This window comes from Pinus tabuliformis, chromosome 9, assembly GCF_031772625.1.
Source record: "Pinus tabuliformis cultivar Carrire ecotype Pingquan chromosome 9, CPIR1, whole genome shotgun sequence".
In the NCBI taxonomy this organism is placed as follows: domain Eukaryota; kingdom Viridiplantae; phylum Streptophyta; class Pinopsida; order Pinales; family Pinaceae; genus Pinus; species Pinus tabuliformis.
In genome coordinates, this window is record NC_142307.1 from 1,236,564,559 (window position 1) to 1,236,585,941 (window position 21,383).

General features: G+C 40.1%; 2 pseudogenes; both read right to left on the reverse strand.

The window, feature by feature from the left end:
• Window positions 1-19,100: 19,100 nt before the first annotated feature.
• Window positions 19,101-19,981, reverse strand: LOC149153021 (developmentally-regulated G protein 1 pseudogene; annotated as a pseudogene).
• A 353-nt stretch (window positions 19,982-20,334) lies between these two features.
• Window positions 20,335-21,141, reverse strand: LOC149153022 (small RNA degrading nuclease 5 pseudogene; annotated as a pseudogene).
• Between the last annotated feature and the right edge of the window lie 242 nt (window positions 21,142-21,383).

The window sequence follows — 21,383 nt, forward strand, 5'->3', positions numbered from 1 at the left end:
GGAGGCAGCTGTTACAGATCCATTTGGGCACATCAAATCCCAACATTCATATCAGTGTATTAGGGCTCATCAAGTCCTAATTTCAGTTGCTTCATACCATAAAGAAGTCACCCCTTTGAATGCCTCCTTCCCAGACAGTTTCATGACTTGAAGACATCCAGAAATAGTCTCTAGAGAGACCAACGCAGGTAAGCCCTTGTAAAGGTGCACTGCAGAGCAGTTGAGCCCACTGCCAGGGTGCTTTGCAGAGCACTTAGGCTTCCTTTCACCTGCGCTGGGCAATAATGAGCGAAATTCACACAGGGTTTGGGGAATATTCTTATCTTTTGGAGTCATCTAGAAGGTTCCCTCACTTATCAACTCCTATGAGCTCGAAAATGGATGAGGAATGAGTTAAGGTGCATCCTATCCTCTCATCCCTTCCTCCATGGAACTAATTCTAAGTATGGAAGGCCATTCAATTCCACCATTTATGACAAAACCTCCTTCATCTTCCTATAAATTGACCACTCATCTAAGTGATCAGGGGCCGGATTATGTTGAATTGTAAGGAGATAATGCTGCTATGAGATTTGGATTTGAAACAAGTATTGTAATGCTACAAGTTTGTCATGCTTTTTATGTGATGTGGATGGGATCCAAGATGGAGGAATGGCTTTGAATCAGACACCAATTGTTGTAATTCCTTCTTCTATCTAATAACGTGTTTGAACTTTTTTTCCCATATGTTTGTATTGTTTGATAATGCTTATATGTGTGAATTGTATATGATTCCTTTCACTTATATTCAATAGATCGTATGCTTTGATTGGTTCTTTGCTTTTTGTTGTGTTTGCAGGGTACTTCTCAAGTGTATTAAGTACGGGAAGGAGCGACAGGATCGATATAAGGGAGACGAGAGGAAAGCGAAACTACAAGTAGGTCTTCTTATCTTCTCATCTTATGTATTGCTTATAGGAAAAGTCTAAAACACTTTAAACTATTGTTCTAGATACAACTACTTATCTAGGGAATTAGTATTTATCCGTAGATACCAAATTCTCCAAAACAGGTTAGTACAGGGAGCTATAAGGATAGACTGTGACAACCAAATTGAAATTTCTTGGCAAAGAACCCTGCTTATCATTCAAAGACAAAGCACATTGATGTTCAGTATTACTTTCTGAGGGATATGATAGAAGAAAAAAAGGTGTTGTTGGTAAAGGTGGACACTTTGAAGAATATTGTAGATGCATTAACAAATCTGTGAGCTATGAGAAGTTCTCTTGGTGTAGAGAAACAATGGGCATTGCAGGGCTGGATAAATGAATAAGCTCTCCTATGGTCCCCTGTGGAAAGAAAACAACAAGTGGGATAATGTTAGGTTGTGTTATTTTCTTTCCACAACTAGCCCCCCTTGTACGGGGTCTGGGGCAATGCCCTGGGGAATATTTTTTTTGGACCCATGGTTTTTTCCATGGTTTTGTGCATGATTTTGTGCATGGTTTTCACACATGGTTTTGGGCACGATGGTTTTCGGTCCATGGTATTGGATGCTTTGGAGTGTATATATATGTATTGTAACATTGAAAGGAACATAATGAAAAAAAATCTGGTAGTCCCGGTTTTGGGATCGAGGGGAAAATCTTTGTGTATATTTGTTTTATGTGTTATGCTCTCGCCATTGTTTATTTTCTGTTTTTAGAATCCGTATGCAGGTAATTTCTGTATGGGGTTAAAACCTACATAACCAACACTTAGCCAATTCTGCTGCCTTCCAAGCCCCTATTTCCTTGCCCAATTCCTGTGAGGATCAACCCATATTTAATTGGTAAATCCTTCCTCCATAACTATAAAATCCAAAACTAGGTCCTTCTCTAATTGCATGCATGACATGTACAACTCAAATCATCATACAAATGATAGCACACTGTCCCTGCACTCTAGTCTAAACTGGGTCTTTATCTGAACTGACATGCATGAGTTTCTCATAAGGGAATCTTCAATAAGCTGGAGTAGCACCGAGGATGCACTAGTGCACCAACTCACTACTAGACATCTAATAGTTCCACAAACAGTTAGAACTAGTTTACTTGTCTACAACTCAATCAAAGTGAGTTACCTAATTACAACTCAAATAAACTCATCTTGGACCCCTAAAATTTAGGGAGAACATATAAACGACTACATAAATACTTCCAACTATAAATTACTAATCTAGTTAATTTAATTAAACTTAATTAACTATTTACAAGTTGCTATGAGAGTAGAATTTGATTTTAATTCAAGGACAAATTAAACTAGATTTTCTGGTTGCCATTTCTTAACAACAAGTGCACAACCTATCTCTCTGCTCACTGAAGGCCTCTGACCTAGACTTAGTCAAAATTTTCCTTGACTTGAACTCCTATTTCCTTGCACTGTTCCTTGAGGAGCTAGCCCCTAGTATTTAGGAAATTCCTCTAATTGAATTATGCAATTCCTTCGGCTGATCATCTGACTGCATGCAACACCTGTACACTCAAAACTAGTATACAACTGATGTTACACTACCTTGGAATCTCCACATCAACTAGGCAACTCTAATTATTTTCACGCACTAGCTATTTTGGGATGATTTATCAGTTAACTGGATGATCATTGAGTTTGATTGAAGTCCCACTGCTTAACTAACCTTCCCCTAGTTCCTCCAAAAGTTGGAACTATTTTCACTGAAAACAACCTTAGATAACTAACCTTGATTGCTACAAATTAGCAATCACCCATGCAGAACTGAACTCTAAATCCTCCAACTTGATTTTACTGAGTAAACTGGGTGACTCAAGCCATGTCACACAAGTTAACATCATCCAAGTTGTTTGCTGATGTGGAAATTCAAATTTTCTCAATTTAATCAAGGCAAAATCAAATTGAGAATTTCATGCTGCATTTTTCAAAACTCCCTCCCAGCACGAAAGAGATTATCAACCATCCCTATCCTGCACCTGCGGAACTTCAAATTCCCTCTTGACAAGGCCTTTGTCAAAATGTTAGCATCTTATTCCTCAGTTGGAATGTACTGCAACAACATTATCTGCCTCTGCACATAATCTTGTAAATGGTGCTTTTGGATATATATATACTTGGATCAATCGTGAAAAAAATGATTTTCAGAGAGCTTGATGCAACTCTAATTATCATAGTAGATCACAGTTGGATCCATCATCTAACCAAATAATCCAAAAAGTATATTTCTCATCCAGATCGCCTCACATGATGCTTGACTAGTAGCCATGTATTCTGCTTCTGCCGAGCTGAGTGCCACAAATATTTGCTTCCTTCTATACCAAGAAACCACTGTAGACCCAACACTAAAATCCCCCCTGATTTACTCTTTTGGTTTGATGGAATCCCCACCTAATCTGCATTTGTGAAGCCACATAGCAGCACTCCCTTTGTCCATCTGTACCATAGTCCAAACTGGGTAGTTCCTCTGAGGTACCATAGAACATTCTTAGCTGCCCTCAAAAATAATTTGGTTGGCATAACCATAGCTTTGATGAGATGGTTGAATCATATATGGTCATGTGTTCACAAGATACATTAGTGAACCCACCAACTATCGATAAACAGTAGCATCCACTTCCTCACCTGAAGTGGCATCTTCTTTCCTCCAGTTGGTCGCTAGAGGTGTCTCCATGGGTTTTCACTTGTGCATGCAGAGCCTTTGAAGTATCTCGTTGGTATACTTTCCCTGAGAGACAAACAATTCCCCATTTCCTTTCCATACTTCCAATATGAGGAAGTAATGATGAGAACCATGTCCTTAATTTTAAACTTTCTTGTAAGGTCCTCCTTCCAAAATCTGATCAACTACTCATCACGAGTCAAAATCAAATCGTCAACATAAAATACAATAATCAACAATTTACCAAGTTCTACCAAGATATGATAGAGGGCTGCATCTGATTCACTTTTGGTGAATCCCAAACCGGTGAGATAACTATCGATCCTGGTGTACCAAACACGAGGTTCTTGCTTGAGATCGTACAACGCTCACTTGAGTCTGCACACATGAGACTCTTGATCAAAAGTCTCGAAGCCTCCTGGTTTCTTGATGTACACCTCCTACTCAATAACTCCATTGAGGAATGTTGTTTTACATCTTGGTGGATATTCCACCCCATCTGTGCATCCAGATCAAGAATTGATCTAATAGATGAGTACCTTGCTACAAGAGAAAAGGTCTCATCATAGTCAATCCCCTCAACTTGAGAGTACCCCTTGGCCAAAAATCTAGCCTTGTAATTTTCTATGCTTTTGTCTGCTGCATGCTTTAGCTTGAAGATTCATCTTGAACCCACAATTGATTTGTTTCCTAGTCTTGGGACCACTTCCCAAACACTGTTCTTTACAATGGATTCATATTCCTCCACCATTGCATCAACCTATACAATTTTCTCTACTTCTTCCTCAAAAGAGGATGGCTCAGTCTCTACAAGTTCAGTGATTAGAGCCATGTAGTTAGTGTACCGATCGAGTGACCTTCTCTACCTACGTTGATTTGAAGGAGCAACCACATTCTCCCTCACATCCTGCACAAGTCTCTCAGCTTCCCTGGTCCTTTTTCTGCCTTCTCTAGATGGTTCTACTTGAGTGGTTGTTTCCACTCTTTTCTCCTCAACTTGTGGCTTCTCCACAACTTCTTGAGGTTCATCCTTTGGAGCTAAAAGCTCCTGCTCTGGTGGGATCTGAAGCTCCCTCTCAAGAGAGCACGACATCAATTTTTCTTCATCAAATTTGACATCCCTTCACACAAATATCATTCTAAGGGATGGAAAGTACACATGTAGGTAGTTGTGGGGAGTTTTTGTGTAACCCACAAATACCTCAAATTCTGCTGCTAGCTCTAGCTTCTTCCTTGATTATTTGGGGACATGGAAGTAAACAAAGGCTCCAAAAATCCTCAGGTGTGACACATCCGGTTTTCTCCCTTAGAAAGCCTCCTCTGGTGTAATCATGTGTAGAATTCGATGAGGACTCTGGTTCTGCAAATAAACTACTGTGTTGGATGCCTCGATATACAAATGCAGAGGTAGGCCTTGATCATGCAACATTTCCTTCGCTGCTCCCACAATGCTTTGATTATTTCTCTTAGCCACCGCATTCTGCTGTGGGTTGCAGGGTGCTGTCAATTCTTGTTAAATGCCTTCTTTTGCACATAAATTTTTAAATTCGTTCGACACATACTCACCTCCATTATTGCTCATGAGAACCTTCACCTTCTTTCTGGTTTCTTTCTCAACCAATGCCTTGGATTCTACGAACTTGGAGAATGTCTCGTCTTTCTTCTGCATGAAGAAGTTCCAACACTTCCATGAGAATTCATCAATAAAAATGACAAAATATTTGTGCCTGGCAGTGGAGGTTGTCGAGAAAGGTCCACAGACATTAGAGTGGATCCCTTCAAGGACTGCATGTGCTTTGTTGTCCTGATCATGGAAGGTGGCTTTTGTGTACTTCCCCAAGGTACATACTTTACATACATCCTGTTGCTCAAGTGATCCTTTGGGGAGACCTATGGTTATTTGCTACATGATCTTCAAAGCGCCATAATGAAAATGGCCAAGTCTTCTATGCCAAAGTTCACTGACATCATGACTCTACGCCTTCTCCACCTTTGCGCTCAATGCAACACAATACTCCACATCTAGCTTGTACAGGTTCTTCACATGAACCCTAATATGCTTCACTTGTCTTGTGGATATGTGTCTCAAGAATGCCTTTCCTTTTCTGAAGATCACATCATAACCACGATCTTCCAAAACTGCAACAGAGTTGAGATTTTTCTTTAGGCCCAAAATTAACATGACATCCTTGAGCCTGAGAGAGGAGCCTGAATCCCTCTAAAAGGTGATTGTACCAATATTTGTTGCGCTATAACTTCTGTCATCCAATGAAATGATGTTCTCTTGTTACATGATGAGCCCCCAGAGGTAAATCAAATGATTTACAAATCAATGATTGGAAGCCTATTGTACCTAACAACCTTAAGGCTAGACATTATGTAAGTTGTTGGTGTAGCATAAAGGAATCAATCAACCCCCCAAAAAATTCATATCTTAGTTTCCAAGAGGATTTTTAGGCACTTAGCCACAATGGACATTGGTCTATGGTATCAAAAAGGAGAAAATACCTCTTTCACTACATACATAGATTTTGATTGGGATCAGAGTGTAGATGATAGGAAAAACACGTGGTAGTGATTCCTTCCTAGGGAATTGTTTGGTGGCTTGGTTGAGAAAAAAGAAAACTTCTATCTCACTTTATACTACTAAATTCAAGTACATAACAACTGCAACAAGTTTCTCTCAAATTTTGTGGATGAAGAAAACATTATAAGGCATGAAGGTAACTTATGATAAACCCATTCCCATTATATGTGATAACACAAGTGCTATCAATATATCGAAGAATCCTATTCTTCACTAAAAAGCCAAGCACATCCCCATAAAGTACCATTTTCTTAGAGAAAAAGTTACTAATCAGATTGTGAGGTTGGAGTACATACCCACAAAAGAACAAGTTGTTGATATCTTCACTAAGCCTCTTGTCCGAGAGCAGGCTTTGAGTACTTGAGGGAAAATTTTGGAGTGATGTCTCAGTCATCTCTTCACTAGTGTTCTTCACTGAAAAAACAAAACAATTGTCCAAATATGTCCAAGGATAGTTGTATAGTTACAGAAGAGAAAAGAGACCAAGCTTAAGGGGAGATTTAGGATCAACAAGAGTATTTAAAGTTTAGGGGGAGCAGAGTGCAATACAAGAACCATGAAATGACAAATTTTCATTGGTATCAATTGATTTAAGTTGGTGGCCCATGTCAGTAAGAGGGGGAGAATTATCAACAACAAAAATTAAAATCACCAACTTGTTATATCTAGGGTTATTACTAAAGCTCTTTAGGGGGAGTCACTAATTCCATTTTCCATTGATTTCAAAGGGGGAGAATAATTAGCCATTAGAACCTCAAAGCCAAAAGGATCATGAGAAGACATTGGCACTTTAAAAGCAAAGGGGGAGAGTGAGTAGAAAGTCATAGTCTCTTCAACCTATCAAGGGTAGTCAAGCCCACAATCCATCAATGACCAACAATGTCAGGTGCTATTGCCACTAATTCCAAATGAAGAGATTGTTAATTATGTTGGTAGTAGTTTTCATTGTTTTCAGGTGATATCAAGTTCAAGGGGAGCTTGTTGGGTTTTCATGCATGATGCTTATGATGTCATTAATGTGTTGGTTGCTTAATAAGTATTGTAAATCTAGTGTGTTTTGTTTACTAACTGCTAGATGTGTAGCTTAGTAGCCTATCATTGAAGGAATTTTGTCTACAGGTAACATGTTCAAAAGAACATGAAAAGTTTTTGATTGGTTATCCCTCTCTGAGAGCTTTCTAGTGGTATATGGAACATAGTCTAACTCCCCAGGAATGAAGAGAAATCAGAGTTTGAAGTGATGGAGTCAAAACATTGTTTTGATGGGGTAGATGGACCTAGGATGACATGGAAAGTTTACTTGGAAGAGATAAATGGGAGACAATGACATGGTACACTAAGGCGAGGACACATGATAGGTGGATTTGACATTTTTGAGTGTCCATGTCACCCTTTTCCGAGTGACACATGGCAGTGACATGGCATGACATGTGGGAGATTGTGATGTGGCAATGATGTGGAGATTTCATGGCCATCATTGCATAGTTGAAGCATCAGGAAATGGGCCAAATTGACCTATGTGGCACTGCGTTGTACAAGTAAATATGAAATTTTTTTTGGATCCCCCCGTTAAAGTTCAAAAAGGCGTGGGGGGGAGTGTGATGTCTCTGCCATCATATTTAATCATCTCATGAATCACTTGGAGCAAATTAAAAAGGTGGTGGTTGTTTAAAATGCATATATGACAAATTGTGAAACCCCCCCCCCCCCTCCCCCTCTCATTGAATCTTAGATAGGAGGGGGGGCTCTGAAGTGACGTCTCCACTGTCGATTGTAATATAATTTCTTGGTGCGCCTTATAAGGTGTTGGTTATTTAATTATGGTAAGTATGTAGTGGTCCATGCCTAAGCACCATGGGGGCTTGAGGGCTTGAGCACTTGGTCACGATCGACAGACATATGCACCAAGGAGCTGAATATAAGGGGCTATGAGATGGAAATTTGGTGTTTGGATGCCAAAATTTAGTTAAGGGATTAATGTATGTTTTATGGGAAAATATGCTATGGCAACATCTATAAAAGGAAACAAGGAGACATAAGAAGTGTAGTTCTTATGCAAATCAAGGAGAATAGTTGTTGTAAGTTTGAGAATTGTAGATCTGAGATCTAAGATGCAACAAAAAGTAATATGAGCAACAAAGCTATAGGAGCTAAATGCAAATGAGTGTGAGCTGTGTGCCAAAACGATACATATATGAGACACAAGATTTTGAAGTGTTTTATAAAGTTTAAGTGTGTAGATGCATTGAGGTCTAACATTTTTGCATTAAAGAAAAGTGGAGAGATGAGATAGAGTTGCATAGGGCTGTTAAGAAAAATATGTATGCGCAAAAATGGATGAAATCTGGAGCTATTTTGAAAATATAAATGGCCGATCTAAAGAGATCTAGAAAAACCAGAGTAGACATAAAGGGTTGAGATCAAAATGTCAAGAGAAGAAAGGTTGTTGCAAAGCAAAGATTAACAAATATGAAAACTAAATATTAGTGTCAACGATATTTTAATTAAAGGGCCTTAGATATGAGTTTGAAAATTAATGAGAGATTGGATCCAATGTGAAAATAAGGTTGGTGCCTAGACATCAGAGGATAGAAGTATCCTTTAGGTTGGTGCCTGAAAAAATCACGGTTTTGGTGCCTCTAGCAAGTTAAAGCTTGCAAATTTGATGGGGTTGGTACCCCCAATTGGTTGGTGCCTGAAAATAGCAGGAGTTGGTGCTTGCAAAGGAAAGGAGGTTGGAACCTCCTATAGGTTGAAACCTACATAACATTATGTAAATTGGAGTTGGAGTTTACATTTACATTAAGAATAAAAAGAAGATCTTTGGTTCTCCCCCGTATGGGTTTCCAGGTAAACATCATGTGTGCAAACTTTATGTGATTGATTATATGTTGTATTATTGAATGTGTTAATTGGAAAAGTATCATTAAAAATTTATAAAATACTAATTCAACCCCCACCCATACCCCTCCCACCCTCAATATTTTCCTAGTTTCCAATATTTTTCACTTCCAAAATTTGTCCTAGATTGTCAAATGTATCCAATTAGTTGTTGAAATCCATTATGCACAAAGACATGATGGAGATATAGATTATTATAAATGCCACAGGGAAATAAGAAAAATATATTAATTATATGTATGAGTATTTTGATATTGTTAACTATGTTTATTAAGAATCATTATAGAGATCTAGATTATTATGAATCCTAGGAAGAAATAGAAAATTATGTTAAATATACACATGGATAGTTTGATATGTTAGACCCATTTTTCACTGATCATAGTGATATAATTTCGATCTCAAAAATTTCGGATATATTTTTTAAGACTTCATTTAATGGGATACATAGTCCATCGACTAAATATAAGCAAAGTGTTATGAATCTTGTTCCTTAAAAATAATAAGAAACTAATAATTATAGTCCACTTTGAGGAGGAAACCTTCTTTTACAATGAATACAATGCACAAGACACAATGTGATGACCCTAGTACTAGGTATCCTTTGTGTGTGTGTGTGTGTGCGAGAGAGAGAGAGAGAGAGAGAGAGAGAGAGAGAGAGAGAGAGAGAGAGAGTACAATTGTAATAAAATGGGACCTGTTATCACTCCTTCGGATCTCCAAGGCTGAGGAAGAGTTCAGCTGAGGTAACCACATACCAACCTTTTGACTTGGTAGCTAGTCGAAGAGGGCTCTCTCCAAAGAATCACAGCCAAAAGGGATAGATGGATTAGGGTTTTAGGCTAGGTATAAAGTGAAAAGGTTGTTTTTATTTGATTTGATGGGGTTTTTGCTGGATGGTAATATTAGGTCAAAAAGCTATGTTAGGGCAAATAAGATATGATTGTAGACATTCAAAGGGGCAAGGTAGGCAGAAGGCTTAATACTTAAAAGGTAATTTGGTGAGATGGTTTAAGACTAATGAGGAGTTAGAAAGAGAATAGGAGATGTATTCTTCCTAAACTGAAGAAAAAATGGACAAATTATGATAACTTTCCCAAAACAGAGCATGAGCAAACATGTATTCTGCCTATCAACTTGGAAATTATCATATAACAGACATGAAATGGTTTATGAACTTACAAAACTTTCATACAAATGATAACATAGAAGAAACAATGCTAAATATTTATACGACATGTATCCCAAAGAAATAGCTGCAACTCATCTATTAAAATTGGCCAAATTCTGATACAATAACGTCTCTGATCAATACTACAACATCCAACTGAGTCCAACCTCTTGCAAGAGTGAAGAAGGGAATGATATAGACATAAAAACAACCTTCTCTCATCCTCAGGGGTCGAATCCCTGAGTTGAGGAAGGGATCCACAAAAATATGAACTGATACCTAGAGTATAGGGAGCTCTAAGTGACTCCTTAATTACATTGAAACTGATTCTTTTGACTTGATGACAACTTTTACTTGATGAATCTACCCCTAGGTAACTTATCAACCTCATTATTACATTTACCATCCTAAATTACAAGGTTAAAACATCATTTTATGAGATGAAAGTCAAAATTATAGTGAAAACTCAAAAATATCAACAAATGGTAAAGTGGGCCATTTTTCTGCGTGCGCCCTCCCTGTTGCAAGCTGATTTTGATTGAGTTGTAGGTGTCTAAATTAGGCTCAAGATGGCTTGCTAGAAATCCCTTAAAGTCTACTTTCTAAATATTCATCCAGTTTGCAAAATGAAGCTGATTTGACCCCTCAAAAATTCATTCTTCCAAGACTTCTCAGTGCGCAGCGCCTAGGCCAAAATTGAGGCAGAAACACGATTTTTTGCTTGCTTTTTGCCCTTTTTACCTATTAGTTTTGCAAACGAAGGCTGGAAAAGTCATTTTCTTAGATGTATTGGTAATTTTGCATCCATTGGTGGTCTTAATTTTCTTAAAAAGTGGCTCAAAAAAGTGCGCAGCACCAAGGGCGTTGCACGCTTGACCATTTTGCTGCCAACTGCGCCCTCACAGTGTCAAGTGCGCCATCCATCTTGCATCTTGATTTTGAGTGCCTTCCCTGTGTCCAAATTGATCTCAATATATATAGTTGGAAATATTATCCTATCTATTTTCCAGATATAACTTTATTTTCTAAAATGGACTTGATTTGACCCCTCAAAAAGTGTTTCTCCCAAAACTGGTCAAAACGTGTAGAATGAGGGTGCAAAAATGAAGTATTCTCTTGTAGGAAACGTTTTAAGGCCTTACTCGACTCCCACTTGAGCTCATGATAGCTAATTGGAAAGATATTTCTATCTAGTTATCATTTGACTCATCAAAAAAGTCATTTGGACACTCCAGCTACGAGAAAATTTGATTTTCCCAAGGTCACTCTAGAAGTGCAGCAACTCTCTTGCAGCAACTGTATTTTTGACATTTATCCAAACCCATGATACCTGTGTAAACAATCAAGGAGTTTTTTCCTCCTTGGCCTATAATGGACAAAAACCTCTCTCACTTTTGTTAAATTCATCTCTGTGTGGTCAGAAAGATAGTTTGAAGGAAAAATGGCCCTATGTGTGGCAAATGATTTGTCCCTTGGAATGACTTCTTGAAAAATGATGGATACATGATAGATATGAGTTGGAATGGCATCATACTTACTGAAATGACCTCCCTTATGCCTCCTCTTCTCACATGTCTCTGATTCCATAGCCAACCCTAGCTCAGTGGGAGAGGAAATTGTTGAGAATGCAACAAGATGATGGAGCTTAGTGGAAAGGAGTCACCTTCACTAAGTGGGCCCGCAGGCAAATTATGGCGCAAAGTCTATTTTTAGACTATGTCTATTTTTAGACATATGGATCATAGTCTATGAGTTGCAGTATGTTATTTATGGATAATTGGTCATGTTGGGAAAAATAGATGGACTTCTATTTTTGGATCATAGCAGGAGTGATCAGAGTCTATTTTTAGACTGCTAGTCAAAAATAGAAAAGTCTAATATTATTAGCTCATAATAATATTTGGACTATAAACATTATCTTATCCTCTTGGAGCACTTCAGTTTGAGCTACAGATGTGGCACATGCAGCTGTCATAAGGAAATACGCTTTCTTTGTGGGCCAGTTGAGCTATTGCATGCAGGACTTCAGTTAAAACTCATGTGGTTGAGTTCTGTGGAGTTGGATGTGGAGTTGATGGAGTTGTGTTTAGTTGAACTAGTTGTATTCAGTCTAATTGGAGAATACACTAGTGATGAGTTGTGTGAATTGATTGTTAATTAATTCACTAATTATTAACTCATAAAGTAACTAAAGAATACATCAGTTAACTCGGTTGCATGTCAGTGCATGTACAGTTTAGTGGAGACAGGTGTTAGAGGTTGAGATTGCTATCAGTTGTGACTATGGTTGTGCATGAGATCTTGCACAATCAATGGATTGAGTATGCCCATGAGGATTGCGCAGTATATGCCCAGTGAAATAGCCTGTGCTCATGTGATTGTCACTTGGTATTGTGCAGTGGAGGCAGGCAAAGCAGCAGAGGAGATTTGAACCTGTGACTTGGTCAAATCTGAGCTAGTTTTGTGTGTAACATGTGGAGATAGTACTAAGTACTTGTGAGGAGTGTTGTAATATGTAATGTTACATGTTCTCAATCATTAATATACAGATAGTGTGGAGTTTTCAGCTGTAAGATTTCCCTGGGTTACATACTATGTTAATGTGTGCATGCGATTGATGTTTCATTGTTTTTGATGCTGCTAAATTGATGATCAACGTAGAGGAGGTTATGTATTATGCATGTATTCCACAATAGTGTATAATCGGGATAATCTCTGTGAATAAGTGTTTATTACTCAAAATTTCTACATGGTATCAGAGTTGTTGATCATCAGATCTACTATTCAGGAAGTGTTTACATCTTATTTCTTCAGGCAGAGTCTGTAATCGGGCCAGGTAGCCTCTGGATTCATCCTTCCTTGGGAAGGTGAGATATCTGGTAAAAGCCCATACAGCCAATCTCTGTACGAGAAATAATTTGTTCTCACGAATGTTAGATCAGAGGTGGTTGAGTTTGGAGCTGGTGGAATTCGAATTTGCAGTAGTGTTTTCTTGGTGTCAACGTTGCAATGTCTTTCAACGGATTGCGATTGGAGTATGCTCTTAAGGGCAGCTCGAACTATATTGCATGGAAGGATAGGATGGAGGTAGTGTTAGATGATAATGGGCTGAAGGATTTCATAGAGGCTGATGTCCCAAAGCCTACTAATGCTCCGCAGGTTGATGCTTGGCAAAAGAAGACAACAAAGTGTCGAAGGATTCTGTTGGAGGGCGTGAAGGATCACATTGTGTCCAGCCTGCATGGAAAGGCTTCTCCATACTTGATGTGGAAAGCGTTGACAGATCTATTCCAAAGCAAGAGCGATCAGAGGAAGCTGGTGCTCAAGGATAAACTCAGAAACATCAAATGTGAGAAGGGAGACAGTATGCCCAAGTATCTCACGAAGTTCACTCAGTGCAGAGATGAGCTGGGAAGTGTGGGGGTGATTGTCGATGATGAGGACTTGGTGAGCTTGGCTCTCCTTGGTCTTCCGAAGAGTTGGCATTCCTATCAGGACTCTGTCAATGGTCGGGAAAAATTGCCAGGATGGGAGAGACTTTGGTTAGATCTTGTGCAGGAGGAGATCAGGCGGAATACCAGGGACGAATCTTCATCAAAGGGACCTGATGAGGAAAATTACGCTTTGGCTGCCAAAGAAAAGAAGGGGAAGAGCAAGAAAGCTTCTTAGTTTGGTGTGAAAGGCAAGAAGCAGGACATGTCCAAGGTGAAGTGCTTTCACTGTCACCAGCACGGACACTATGCCACTAATTTTCCGCAGAAGAAGAAGAACAAGCAAGCTGCTAGATCTGCAACAGGAGAGGCTCTAGCCTCATAATTTGAGCTTGATTTTTCATTGATCGCATGCTTGGTTTCAAGTGTGATGGGATCGGTGTGGTTCTTGGACAGTGGTGCATCTTTTCACATGACAGGAGATCGAGATTTGTTTTCTGATATGGAGGAGAAAGATCTTGGAGTGCACGTCGAGATGGGCGATGATGGTAGATACAGTGCGACCGGTATCGGTACCATTTCCTTTGAGAGGGAGTCTGGTAAACCCTTCGTATTGAAGGAAGTGATGCATGTTCTAGGATTGAAGAAGAATCTTATCTCTGTGGCAATGTTAGAAGACAAGGGATATGATGTTGTTTTCAGCGAGGGAAAGGCTTTCCTGTGCAGTAAGACAACTAGAGAAACCCGAAAGATAGGGGTTCGAGTGAGGAACCTTTATCAGTTGCATGTAGATGGCTGTGCAGCAATGGCATGCAAGGCAGAAGGATTGGTGAGCCGGGATGATGGCAAGCTGTGGCACAGGGGATTGGGTCACCTTCACCATGGAGCCTTGAAGATACTGTAGCAGATCACTACAGGGCTTCCTAAAGGCACTCTTGCGTAGTCAGATCAGTGCAAGGGGTGTACTTTGGGAAAGTTTGTGAAAGCCACCTTTCACGAGAAGGATAGTCGCGCCACGACGATCCTTGAGAGAATTCACACAGACGTGTGTGGACCTTTCTCAGTTGCTTCGACAGCAAAACACAGGTATTATGTGATTTTTTTTTATGGTTTCTCTCGTAAGTGTTGGATCTTCTTCATGCAGAAGAAGAGTGAGACATACTCAAAGTTCTGTAAGTTCAAAGCACTGGTCGAGAAGGAGTCGGGGAAGAAGGTGAAGGCTATTAGGAGCGATAATGGTGGTGAATACATCTCTGGCGAGTTCAAGGATTTCTGCAGTGCAGAAGGGATTCGAAGAGAGCTCATAGCTCCCCATAACCCACAGTAGAACAGGGTTGCTGAGCAGAAGAACAGAACGATCGTGGGTGCTGCATGGGCGATGTTGCATGATCAAGGCCTACCCCTTCACTTGTGGGCGGAAGCATGCAATACAACAGTATATGTGCAAAACCGTTGTCCTCACAGGATACTTGGCATGAGTACACCCAAGGAGGCTTATTCTGGTAAGAAGCCTGATCTTTCTCATTTGAGGATTTTTGGTGCTAACGTTTACATGCATGTGACGAAGGATGCCAGGAAGAAGTTGGAGCCGACCGCAGAGGTTGGGATATTTGTGGGGTACACTGATACGCCCCACAACTATCGTGTGTATTTGCCAGACAGTGGTAAGACTGTTGTGCAACGGGATATAAAATTTCAGGAGATGAAAGCCATGAAGTGTTCGCTTGAGAGGGAGCCACACTTGCATGCAGATGAGGAGCTATTAGTTCCTAAAGAGGAGCTTCAAGACGTGGATCAGCCACAGGACGAAGTTCATGGAGTGGAAGAGACCACTCATGCAGCGCCAACCATCAGAGAGCGAAAGCGCTTGACAGAAGCTGAGCGACTGGCTCAAGATGCAGAGAAAGTTGTAGGACCACCTACAGCCCAATGCAGGTAGAGACAGTCACCTGATCGGTACACTGGATACATGGCTCTTATGAGCAAATGTGTTGTGACTGAGCCATCCTCTTTCGAGGAAGCTGTGGAGGATCCTGCATGGGTAGATGCCATGGTGGAAGAGTATGATTCGATTGTCAGAAATAGTGCATGGGAGATTGTCCCAAGACCGGAGGGGAAATCAGTGGTGGGTTCGAGATGGATCTACAAAGTGGTGCAGATGGGGTGGCACATCCATCAGATGGATGTGAAGACTGTGTTCCTTCCTGGAGGTTGGAGGAAGGAGGATGCCACTTCAGCAGAAGAAGTGGATGCCACTGTTTATCGATAGTTGGTGGGGTCGCTTATGTATCTGGTCAATACACGACCCGATATATGCTATGCTGTTAACCAACTTTCACAAGCTATGGTTAATCCAACCAAGCTCTTCTGGAAGGCAGGCAAGAATGTATTGCGTTATTTGAGAGGCACATCGGGATATGGATTGTGGTACAGACAAGAGGATGAGGTGAAGCTATGTGGCTTCACGGATGCAGATTGGGCAGGGAGCCCAACGGACAGAAAGAGCACATCAGGAGGGGTCTTCAGTATCGGGCGACAACAGTTTCTTGGTAGAGTAGGAAGCAGAGATCCGTGGTACTCAGTTCAGCAGAGGCCGAGTATATGGCAGCAAGTTTGGCTGCATGCGAGGCTATATGGATGAGGAAGATCCTGGTCGGTTTGTTCGGTTCTCACTTGGAGCCAACTGTGATTTACTGTGATAACCAGAGTTGCATTAAACTCTCGGCTAATCCTATATTTCATGATAGATCTAAGCACATTTACATCAGGTACCATCATATTAGAGATTGTGTGTAGCGGAGAATCATGTTACTTTCATACATTCCAACGGAGGATCAGGATGCTGATATCTTGATGAAGGCACTCACCAGGAGGAAATTCAAATACCACCGAGGCAGGATAGGGGTTGCTGATAATCCATATCTTGTTGAGAGGGAGTGTTGAGAATGCAACAAGATGATGGAGCTTAGTGGAAAGGAGTCGCCTTCACTAAGTGGGCCCGCAGGCAAATTATGGCGCAAAGTCTATTTTTAGACTATGTCTATTTTTAGACATATGGATCATGGTCTATGAGTTGCAGTATGTTATTTATGGATGATTGGTCATGTTGGGAAAAATAGATGGACTTCTGTTTTTGGATCACAGCAGGAGTGATCAGAGTCTATTTTTAGACTGCTAGTCAAAAATAGAAAAGTCTAATATTATTAGCTCATAATAATATTTGGACTATAAACATTATCTTATCCTCTTGGAGCACTTCAGTTTGAGCTACAGATGTAGCACATGTAGTTGTCAGAAGGAAATACGCTTTCTTTGTGGGTCAGTTGAGCTATTGCATGCAGGACTTCAGTTAGAACTCACGTGGTTGAGTTCTGTGGAGTTGGATGTGGAGTTGATGGAGTTGTGTTCAGTTGAACTAGTTGTATTCAGTCTAACTGGAGAATACACTAGTGATGAGTTGTTTGAATTGATTGTTAATTAATTCACTAATTATTAACTCATAAATTAACTAAAGAATACATCAATTAACTCGGTTGCATGTCAGCGCATGTACAGTTCAGTGGAGACAGGTGTTAGAGGTTGAGATTGCTATTAGTTGTGACTATAGTTGTGCATGAGATCTTGCACAATCAATGGATTGAGTATGCCCATGAGGATTGCGCAGTATATGCCCAGTGAAATAGCCTGTGCTCACGTGATTTTCACTTGGTATTGTGCGGTGGAGGCAGGCAAAGCAGCGGAGGAGATTTGAACCTGTGACTTGGTCAGATATGAGCTAGTTTTGTGTGTAACAGGTGGAGATAGTACTGAGTACTTGTGAGGAGCATTGTACTATGTAATGTTACATGTTCTCAATCATTAATATACAAATAGTGTGGGGTTTTCAGCTGTAAGCTTTCCCCGGGTTACATACTGTGTTAATGTGTGCATGCGATTGATGTTTCATTGTTTTTGATGCTGCTAAATTGATGATGAACGTAGAGGAGGTTATGTATTATGCATGTATTTCGCAATAGTGTATAATCGGGATAATCTCTATGAATAAGTGTTTATTATTCAAAATTTCTACAGAAATTATGGTGTAGTGCAGGGAAAATAGGGGATTTGGGAAATTTATAGGAATGTGTTAGCGCTTGAGATTTCACCCTAGGCTGAGAAAAGTAAATCTTCAAGGCTACATCAAACCATTTCACCTCGTAGCTAGCCCTACGAGGTATGAGAAGGCTCTCTCGGGTCAGATTCGGTAGATCTTTCAATATGATTAAGTTGACCAATGAAGAATAAAGATTTTAGGCTAGTAAATTGATAGGGGGTTGGATTTAATGATTTTTGGGGTTTTTTAATGGAATGACGGGGCTTTTCTGGGCTGCATGGGCAAAATCACAGCTTGAAACAGAGAAATATAATGACTACACAGGTTATCAACTGAGGCAAGGTAGGCATGCAATTTAACACCAAATCTGGTTTCAAATGGGTTGGCAAGACCGGTGAGGAGCTAAGGAGGGCAAATAATACTTCGAATCCTCCTTAAACAGAAGAAAACATTGAATTGAACAAACTTATAGGAGGAGCATATAATACTATGAATTCCTACCTAATCACTTCATTTGCTCAAATAGATATGATCATGAGGTGAATGAAACAAAACAGTTTACATATGAGACAAAGGGAAAAACTTATGCTAAATCAACATACCACATGAATCTCAGCAAACAGAGCTGTGAAATTCCATTCAATTCTCTGTCATAAAACTGTACAATAAAAAGCTCTCTGCTTCTCCAGCAGCTCCCAGCGCTCAGAAAAACTCCTCTCTCTCACTCTTCCCATCTAACTCAAAATGAATACAATAATAAAATCAAACTGCTGCCCAAAAACAGTGGCGCTGTTTTAACTGTCATTACAAAAAGTAGGAAAGGGGCGTTCATCTATTCTAAACATGGAACAGCATTCCTCTACATCTTTTGATAATTGGCCATTTAAGCGATACATCTGGAGCGCAGATCTCCATAGAACCAGGATTAGAAATCTTAAACCAAATCGCAATTTTTGGATGTGATAGATAGCCCCGATTTAAGTTCGGTTTGCCAAGTCACATTTGCCAATACAACGGATTTCAAACTAATATTCCACCGATTCGGCTTATAGTAACAACTAAACCGAGAGCAGTTTACATGGCTGCATTCAATAGCTCCACCTTCCAAGCGCCACATCGCCCTCGATCCCACAAAAATCTCCAAAGAATCCCAACAATCTTTGGCGAAAATCACAGAACAAACTCCTGTCTGCCGCAGGTTCCCCATGATCTGGAACTCATCATCTGTTTACATTTGAAAGTGACTTTCTGTGCAGAGGAGGGGCGCTACTTCATCTGTAGCAGGCATACCATCTAATGGCAATAGAATTTGGCTGCCGGGATAGCCGGTCAACATCATCAATACCGACAACATCAATTTTATTATAAACATAAACACATTTGATATATTTCCGGTTCCCTTCAATGACATCGATGAGATCATCAACAGTGGCATTGAACAATACCTCAGCATTGTGGATCTTGTACTCATGTAATATTTGATAACAAAGTTTTTCGTCAACATGTGTTAATGCCATTGTGCTGTTGAAGGAAATGCCACCAGTCTTTTTCCTCTTTGAAATATATCTGAGGAGGCCTCTTGTTTAAGCGCAAGCCCACTGCTTCCAATTCCCTTGTTAAAATTTGTCGATGACCCTCACTTTTAGATGCATCAAGAACCATTAACACTAGATCTGAAGACTTTGCAACCGCAATCACCTGTCGACCACGACCCTTGCCTTCAGAAGCACCTTCAATGATTTCAGGAAGATCAAGAAGTTGTATCTTAGCATCATTGTAGTGTATGACACCAGGAATACAAGTAAGTGTTGTGAACTCATATGATGCTGCTTCTGAGAGAGTTCCAGTGAGTAAAGTAAGAAGTGTTGATTTCCCCACACTCGGTAATCCTATCAGAGCAACACGACCATGACCATATTTTGTGACTTCAAAACCATCACCAGCACCACTAGAACCCTTCGGTGGCTCCAATAGCTGTGTCCTCAGCTTCGCTATCTTAGCTTTAAGCTGCCCGAGATGGTATTCTGTAGCTTTGTTCTTTTGTGTCCGTGCCATCTCGAATTCTATTTCCTTTATCTTCTCTATGATACCCATTGTGCCTGATCTTTCCTGTTCAGACTAAGAAGCTGAAAATTCAGAGATCCCAGTGACACATCTGTACAATACGTATATCCTCTGTCTCTAACGCCAATATTGAGACCATCTATGAATTGTCTCCACCATTTGGGGGAATAAGGCGCTGACACTCTCATTGATAAGGGTCTGGAAGAACTGTATTGCATCCTCATCATCCAAATCCAAACGGAACTTTTCTTGAAGCTTAAGAATCCCTTTCTCCGGATCAGATGCAATAGCAGGAACGCTTGCTCCAGCCATTGCTTCTACCATTTCCTTGCCCAGTTTCATTGGTGGTGGAAACGGTTTAGGATCTTTACCCAGAATGTAGCCAAAGTCAACATGAAAGAGTCTTCCATTATCCCTCAAAAGAAGATTATCAAGATGCCTTCAACCGCTTAGTCTTTTAGAGAAGGCAAGGCAAGTATCTCCATAGCCAGTTGAAATAATGAGCAACCCATTTGTTGGCAGTGCAGTGAAAAGGTTTCTAAACCTCTTGTCCATGTGCTGCAAGATTGCCTGCAATTCTGATGAAACTTCATGGCCAAAGGTCTTTTTTGTGCTTTTGGCAAGTTTGTCACTACAGGTTGTCAATGCTATCATTTCTGCAGCTTGTGCATTCAAAGTTTGAGCATTTCTTATTTGGTTTTCATAATATGAATTAATTTCTGAAAACTGAGTCCAAACAAAATCCACATGTTCATTTTTCACCTCTTTTATGGCCTTGGAAGGTGCATCATCATCTGGCAGAGACAAGATGGCATTACATGAGCCAAGGGCATAGCGTTGTAAAACTTCCTTCTGATCAATAAGTGAACATCTCCTGCCATGATCGCTCAACAATGAAACTAATTTTTGATGAGAACCACATGGAGGATTTCCAAATGCTGGCCCATTCTGAATCTTCAGTAGTGCTAGATCCATTGCAGCTCTTGCATCTTCAATACTGTTGTGACCATTTTCAGATTGTTGAATCTCTCTGTTCAAAAACTTTTTTGCAATGATTCGTAAAGCCGGCTTAAAATGTGTGCCACGGGGATGTTTGTACAAGAGGGCTGTATCTATTACAAGATTGTGAATAACCTTCAATGCTAAAAGGTCGTTCTCCAATAAATGCCCAACAAGAACAGTTTCTCTGGAAACCAGGTTCAGAAATTCTTCCTGAATATCTTGAATTGTGGTTGTAACTGTGGTCATAATTTCACCCGTTATCCCTTTTGCTGCATGTCAGATTTGGAACCCAAGAAGCCGACCCAACAACATTACATGAAATGTTTACAGTTTCAATTCGGTCATCACCTTTGCTGTGGTTTCCAACAAACTTGGATATATTATGTTGACCATGGTATCTAAGATCTCATCTTGATAGGATGAAGAACCACCAGAAACAATACTTTCGTTATTTCTCAGAGCAAAGTGTAAGCAAGGCGCTTCAAAAC